The sequence below is a fragment of the Phoca vitulina genome, unplaced genomic scaffold (genome assembly GCF_004348235.1).
Source record: "Phoca vitulina isolate PV1807 unplaced genomic scaffold, GSC_HSeal_1.0 scaffold18, whole genome shotgun sequence".
Taxonomy (NCBI): domain Eukaryota; kingdom Metazoa; phylum Chordata; class Mammalia; order Carnivora; family Phocidae; genus Phoca; species Phoca vitulina.
This window is the reverse complement of record NW_022589721.1, coordinates 4,919,574-4,927,905: the sequence shown is the minus strand read 5'-3', so window position 1 is coordinate 4,927,905 and position 8,332 is coordinate 4,919,574. Positions and strand designations below refer to the sequence as shown.

Genomic DNA, 8,332 nt, shown 5'->3' with positions numbered 1-8,332 from the left:
AAATAGGCAGTTTTATTGAATTAAGCCAGGTGTAGTTTTCAAAATGTTAGTGTACTATCAAAACTTCTGTGTATTGGGTGAAGATAGAAGCCCATATTGTTTTAACCCCATGAGATGGAGAACAAACACAGTATTGGGAGGAAAGAGGCTGAGTTTAAATGACATTAGATCTAACCCAAAATTGTCAAGCCAGGTAGGATGTTTACAAAGGCCATCTGCCCAGAGCCATAATGTCCAGATCAAAAATTCAAGAACGAACACAAGAGTCCAATTGTCTATATACAATGTTTTCAAGTACACGAGAGTTAAGTTTAGAGAGTGAGTGCCAGTGTGTACGTAGGAGAGAGAATTAAACAATGTAGGGAAAGCTCTTTCTGCTGGATGATCCAATGCCTCAGAGTAGCAGGTGGAAGGAATGAATCTGCCCTCACATAATGTCCAGTCCCATGAGCCTCTCATTTTGGGAGTTCCTTGCAACCTAAGTGTCTCAAGACACAAAGCACACAACTTAATCTTGTGTTACCAAAAAAAAACCCAGCTATTCTCCAGCCCTGGAGGAAAAACTGCTTGTGTGGGATTTATTGAATAAATATACTGTATATTGTACTGTATCCTTGGCCTAATGGATTTCTTGAATGACTTTTCATTGTAAACAATTTTGCTTTACAGCCTTGTTTAAGAAATGAATCCTTAATTAAGAAGTAATTCTACTATACCCTAAGATAGGATCACTTCCAATCAAGATTCTATAATAGAAATACGAAAAAATCAAGTATATGTAGCAAAATAAATTATCAGTTCCTAGTATTCAGATATGTAAAGATAATATGCCTCCATAGTTTTCTATAGATCAACTCAAACCTCTATCTTACCTGATTTTAGCCATTTCAAATTTAAGCTAGCCATCTAAGAGTTTCCTTTCTCTTTCTTTCCCCAGTTTCTGGGTTCTTACCTAAGTTTGTGGGGATTAATGAGTGGTGATGGTGGTGGTGTGCAGCCGGGGAGGTTGGTCATTGGTCAGAATCTGGTCACCTGCTAACACTTTTACCCTCCCGAGTCCCTAGCTTCTCATCCTCCCATGCTGGCATCCACTAAGATCCATGATCCCATTGGTCATAGTTTTTATTCCACAGTCTATGTTTCCCTCTCCGTACAGAGAAGCATTTTCTGATCTGCTATCCTTCTTACATATACTTCTTTTCCACTCTTGGGGCCATGAGATATCTATTGTCCCTGAACCCTTTGGGCCCTAGGAAAATGTCTTTTAGAGCTATCTCAAGTGTGATCTGCCTACTCACATCCCACCACCATTTCTACTCTGCTGTTCCTACACTAGGCTGAAGTAGTACTATAAGGACAGTCTCAGTTTTCGTCGGCTTCCTTGGGTTCCACCTTAGAAGCAAGCATATGTCCTTCTTCCCTCTGAATGACAACCTTAAATGGAAGGTATAAGAAGTTCTATCATATGCCTCCACTTTGAACTAACCATAGAGAGAATATAGCATGACCCACTCATATCTTAGAAACTCACACCCAGGATTCACTCTGATGTACTTTTTTTTTTCTATTTTCTCCCTAAGCCTAACTTGAAGGATCTTTGTCAAGACTGAGAAAAATGAGTGCTTGCTTCAGTAGCACATGTACTAAAATTGGAACGATACAGAGATTAGCATGGCACCTGTGCAAGGTGACACACAAATTCATGAAGCATTCCATATTTAAAGAAAAAAAAAATTTGAAAAAAATGTAAGATTTTTTGGCATGAACTTTATGCTTTGAACTTTTTTTGCTTCTGAAAAATATAAAAACCCAGCTCTTGTAGTTCAAAATTCCTTAATATTATCACCTTGTCTTAAATTTCAAAAATCTATTTCAAAAATCTATTTCAAAATGCAAAAGCTAAGCATTCGTTTCTACATTTCTGCAATAAATTCACTACCATGATGGTAATAGGCCCAGGATGATTTAATTGCTAGGGCAAGGAGAAATATTCAGTGCCATTCTGAGTGGGGAAACATACCAGCTAATGTGACACAATATCTCAAAAGTTCATCAAGAAAACTACTTGAAGGAGAATATTACCTCTTAAGTGCTGAGGGGGAACTTTGCCTAATGGAAGAAATTTCTTATAAATTTCTTAATTGGGCTTCTCCAGAAAGCCCTTGGAGGGGATAGTAGAACTTGGAACTATGGTGGTAGCAGAGCTCTCTGATGTGGCAATGAAAACTGTGGGTGAAACTTACTGGATGGTTTTATTTAACCTTCTTCAGATGTCAAAGTAACAAAGTCATAGAGTTCTTTACTAAGTGAAGTAACTTTTCGTTTGATGGAATTCATCTATTAAAACTATCCTGTTTTGAATTATTTGTATAAATTAAAATCCTGTTTATTAACAGGATCTCTTTCTCTCTTCCCCCCAATCCACCTCTCTTTTTCCCCATAAATGTATAAAATACAAATAGTTATGGATACACAAGTCCATAAGGAAAGCAAATGATTAAATTTGCAAGTTCTTCATTGTGTATCTCACTTGCAGTACTGTACTCTAATTGTATCAGCAAAGATTAAAAAGTTGAAATAACTTGAAATTGGGAAAATCATGTCTGTGGATTCTTAATTTTCCTAGGATCTGGAAAAGGCTGCTGTTAATTGTTTTATTTTATTCTCAGTTGGAGTCTATTCAGCTCAAGAAACAACAGTGTTCCATGGACTTAGAGTTTGAGAACTACCATGGAACCATCTGATACTCCTATATTAACTTACTCTTGTTTCATCTTTCAAAGATTTGGAATCACATCTTTCTTATGACCAGTCTTTTCTCTGCATGGGCTAAAAAACAGCCTAAAGTAAAGAAAGAGTGATTTCACATGTTCTTGTAAGCAAAACTCTAATCTATGACGTTTTGCAAAAACAAGACCATAGGGCAACGGGTTTGTTTTGTTTGGGTGGGGGTGGGTTTTTTTGCATATTTATTTTTGTTTTTGTTGGTTTTAAGTAAAAGACAGTCAACAACTATGAAGAAATAGATTTAGAAAGAATTTCCATCATGAGAGAATGTCTCCCAGCAGCTCTTGGTACAGGCAATATTATATTTCCTGCCAAAACTCATTCAAAAAGTATTTGGGCCATTATTGTTACTTGAGAGCATTTGGAAGGAGTCACACAAGAGAACTGTGGTTCCTACAACTCCCCTCTTGTATCTATTTGAGCAATAGTAAATAGAAGAGCAGTAGAATTATGTGATAGAGTACATGAAGTTCAGACAGAAAGCATATGTCCCTTACAAAAAGAGCTTTGAACAATGGCAGGCAAACATTCACTGCTCTCAATGAGCCCCAGATGTAGAAGATAGAAGTAAACCATATGGGTCAGAGGCAGAAACAAAACTAAGAAAAAATGAGTATTTCGAATAGACCAAGACTTTACTAGATGGATCATTCTAAGCACACCCATCGAAGAACTTCACCAGTAGCAAGAAAATGGTTGATAGTTTTCGACCAAAGAGCCAATTCAGATAATGGGGTAACAGTTCCTAGAGTTCTGTTTTATGTATGCCATTCTATATAAGCTCCATTTAGCTCCTGTCAAAAGTAGAAGAGCCATAGGGAGTGGCACGTAGGCCATGAATTTGGTTTCTGAAGCTTAGAAAAATGCTGCAAGCAACCTGAAAGAAATAATGGTCTTTAAGCTTCTGTTAAGTATAAATTGAATATTTTTAAGAGTGGATTTTAAGGGGCGCCTGGGTTGTTGTAAAGCATCTGCCTTCAGCTCAGGTCATGATCCCCGGGTACTGGGATCGAGCCCCGCATCGGGCTCCCTGCTCTGAGGCAGGCCTGCCTCTCCCTCTCCCACTCCCCCTGCTTGTGTTCCCTCTCTTGCCGCGTATCTGTCAAATAAATAAATAAAATCTTTAAAAAAAAAAAAGTGGATTGTAAGTTTCAAATAATTATTTTGTTGATCTTTAAAGTATCAAGTAAACCTGTTCAAGCATGTTAAGGAAGGGCATGTAAACGAAAACTCACATGAAACTATAGTTACTATCCTGGATCACCAACAGATTAGAGGATTCACACCTAAATAGAAAGCACTTCTACTGGAATAAGTCAATAAGTGATCTTTTTAAATTGTGTCTGAACAGAAAACGTATACAAGCCAATAAGTATCTGCAAAAAGAGTACATGTAATTAAACCTTTGAATCTAAGATATTTATTTTACTATTTCTTTTTTTTTTTTCAGTATTTGCATCACTTTATTTATTTTTGTCATTGTAATAGATACAGACCATGGATCATTTTACTATTTCTAAAGTAGGTAATGTTATAACATTTGTGTAATGGTGGGGTTTTTTCTGAACTACTATAATTAGACCAATCTTATTAAATGGTGGCATCTTAAAACTGGAAGACTAGGACAGTAGTTGATAATACCATCAAAGTAAGAGCCCTAAATTTCCTTGGCTTTCTTTTCCCCCAGTTTTGAGATATATTCAACATATAGCACTGTATAAATTTAAGGTGTAGAGCATAACAATTTGACTTACATATATTGTGAAATGATTACAATAAGTTTAGTTAACATCCATCATCTCATTTAGGTACAGAGGGGAAAAAGGAGGAAAAAAGAGATTTTTCCTTTTGATGATGTTTTCCTTGTGATGAGAACTCAAGATTTACTCTCTTAACAGCTTTCAAATGTACCATACAGCAGTGTTTTTTTTTTTTTTTAAAGATTTTATTTATTTATTCATTAGAGACAGAGAGAGAGAGAGAGGCAGAGGGAGAAGCAGGCTCCCAAGGAGCAGGGAGCCCAACGCAGGACTCGATCCCAGGACCCTGAGATCATGACCTGAGCCGAAGGCAGACGCTTAACCATCTGAGCCACCCGGGCGCCCCAAATGTACCATACAGCAGTGTTAACTGGAGTAGTCATTATGTTGAACACTACATCTCTAGTAATTATTTATCTTACAACTGGAAGTTTGTACCTTTTGACCACACTCACCCAATTACCCCTCCCTTACCCCCATCTCTGGAAACCACAAATCTTTGTTTTTAGTTTGCATATATAAATGAGATCATATGATGTTTGTCTTTCTATGACTTAGTGTAATACTCTTTAAGTCCATGTTGTTGCAAATGGCAAGACTTCCTTCTGTTTTATGGCTAAATAATATTCTAGTATGTGTCTGTGTGTGTAATCACATCTTCATCCATTTATCCATTCATGAAAACAGGTTATTTCTATGTCTTGGTTATTGTAAATAATGCTGCTATGAAAAAGGGGTACAAATACATTTTTGACATAATGTTTTCATTTCCTTTTGATAAATACCCAGAAGCAGAATTGCTAGATCATATGGTAGTTCTATTTTTAGTTTTTTGAGGAAACTTCATTCTATTTTTGACAGTAGCTGGATCAAATTACAATCCCACCAACAGTGCACAAGTGTTCCCTTTTCTCCAATCCTCTCTAGCATGAGTTATCCTTTGTCTTTTTGATGATAACCATACTAACAAGTGTAAGGTGCTATCTCATTGAGGTCTTGGTTTGCATTTCCCTGATGACTAGTGATGTTGAGCAGCTTTTCATGTATCTGTTGACCATTCATATATTTTCTTTGGAAAAATATTCCAGGTATTCTATTCAGGTTCTTTGCCCATTTGTAATTGGATTATTTGTCTTCTTGCTATCAAGTTGTATGAATTCTTTATGTATTTTAAACATTAACTCCTTATCAGGTACATGATTTGCAAATATCTTTTCCCATCTGATAGGTTGTCTTTTCATTTTGTTGAGCAGATGTAGTCCCACTTATTTTTTATTTTGTTAAATGTGCTTTAGGTGTCATAGCCAAATAATCATTGCCAAGACCCATGTCAAAGAACTTTTTTCCTGTTTTCTTCAAGGAATTTTACAGCATCCAGTCATACTCAAGTCTTTAATCCAGTTTGAATTAATTTTGGTGAGTGGTGAAGAATAGGGGTCTAGTTTTATTATTTTGCATTGTGAATATCCAATTTGCCCAGCATCATTTATTGAAGACATTGTCTTTTCTCCACTGAGTATTCTAAGATCACTTATCAAATATTAGTTGGCTGTATGTAAATGGGTTTATTTCTGGGCTCTCAATTCTATTCCATTGGAGAGTGTGTCTGGTTTTTATGCCAGTACCATACTGTTTTGACTACTATAGCTTTATAATATAGCTTGAAATCAGAGTATGTGATACCTCCTACTTTATTCTTTCTCAAGATTGTTTTGGCTATTTGGGTCTTCTGTGGTTCCATATAAATTTTAGGATTCTTTTTCTACTTTTGAAAAAAATGCCATTGGAATCTTGATAGGTATTGTATTGAATCTATAGATGGCTTTGGTTAGTATGGACATTTTAACAATATTCTTTTTTTTTTTTTTTTTAAGATTTATTTATTTATTTGAGAGAGAGGGAGGGAGAGAGAGCCAGGGAGAGAGAGCCTGAGCAGGGGGAGAGGAAGAGGGAAAGGAAGATGGAGAGAATCCCAAGCAGACTCCCCACTGAGCATGGAGCCCCATGTGGTGCTTGATCCCATGACTCTGAGATCATGACCTGAGCCTAAATCAAGAGCTGGTTGCTCAACTGATTGAGCCACCCAGGCACCCCTTAACAATATTCTTCCAATCCATGAACAGAGGTACCTTTCCATTTATTTGTGTCTTCTTCAATTTCTTTCATCAATGTATCTTAGTTTTCAGTGTACAGATCTTTCACTTCCTTGGTTAGATTTATTCTAAGTATTATTTTTGATTTTTTAAATTTTGTGCATGGGATCATTTTCTTTTTCAAAAACGTTTCTAGTGTATAGAAATGTTACTGATTTTTGTATGTTAATTTTATATTCTGCAACTTTTCTGAATTTGTCTTTTAGGTTAACTTTTTGGTGGAGTCCTTAGGATTTTCTATATATAAAATTATGTCATTTGCAAATGGAGACCATTTTACTTCCTCCTTTCCAATTCTGATGACTTCTACTTCTTTTTCTTGCCTGATTTCTCTGGCTAGGATTCCTAGACTATGCTGGATTAGAGTAGTGAGAGTGGGAATGCTTGTCTTGTTTCTGATCATAGAGGAAACGTTTTCAACCTTTTACAATGAAGTGTGATGTTAGCTGTAGGCTTGTCATATATGGCCTTTATTATGTTGAGGTAGTTCATTCTACACCTAATTTGTTTGGAAGTTTTATTGTGAATAGATATCGAATTTTGTCAAATGCTTTTTCTATGTATATTGAGATAATTATTTTTCTTTTATTCTATGTGAGGTATCACATTGATTTATGTATGTTAAATCATCCTTGCATCCCAGGGGTAAATCCCACTTGATCATGGTGAATGGTCCTTTATGTGCTACTGAATTCATTTTGCTAGTATTTTATTGAATTTTTGCATCTACATTCACCATGGATATTGACCCATAGTTTTTTTTATAGTGTCCTTTTCTGGTTTGGTATCAGGGTAATACTGGTCTCATAAAATTACTCTTTGATTTTTTGGAAGAACTTAAGAAGGATTGGCATTAATTTTTTAAATGTTTGGTAAAATTCACCAGTGAAGTCATCTGTTCCTGGGCTTTTCTTCATTGGAAGATTTTTTTTTTTTTAATTCATGTAATCTCCTTTGGTCAGATTTTCTATTTCCTTCTGATTTAGTCTTGGTAGGTTGTATGCTTCTAAGAATTTTTCTATTTTTTCCAGGTTGTCTGATTTGTTGGCATATAGCTGTTCATAACACCTTCTTATGATCCTTTGTATTTCTGTGCTATCTGTTGTAATGTCTCCTCTTTCATCTATGATTTTGTTGATTTGGTCGTCTTTTTTTTTATGTTAGTCTTGCGAAAAGTTTATCACTTTTGTTAATTTTTTCAAATCAACTCTTTGTTAATCTTTTTTTATTGTTTTATTGTTTCCTATTTCATTTATTTTTGGTCTAATCTTTATTATTTCCTTCCTTTAGCTAACTTTGGGCTCAGTTTATTTATTTTTTTTATTTCCTTGAGGTATAAAGTTAGATTGTTTATTTGAGAACTTTCGTGTTTCTTACTATAGGTGAAGTTTCCTCTTTAAACTGCTTTTTGCTGCATCCCATAAGTTTTGTCATGTTGTGTTCCCATTTTTGTCTCACACACTTTTTTATTTTCCATTTAATTTCTTCTTTGATCCATTGATTGTTCAGGAAACTTGTTTAATTTCCATGTATTTATGAGTTCTCCAGTTTTCTCCTGTTACTGATTTCTAGTTTCAAACAATTGTGGTCAGGGAGGAAAAAGTATGATTTCAATTTTCTTTAATTTTCTAA

The 8,332-nt window shown here is 35.3% G+C and overlaps 1 non-coding gene across 1 annotated transcript; it reads left to right on the top strand.

Annotated features, from left to right (window-relative positions):
- The first annotated feature begins 1,619 nt into the window (after positions 1–1,619).
- On the top strand, positions 1,620–1,722 carry LOC116639633. The gene has a single exon (XR_004300883.1). It is a non-coding gene; the product is annotated as a U6 spliceosomal RNA (small nuclear RNA).
- Positions 1,723–8,332: the final 6,610 nt, after the last annotated feature.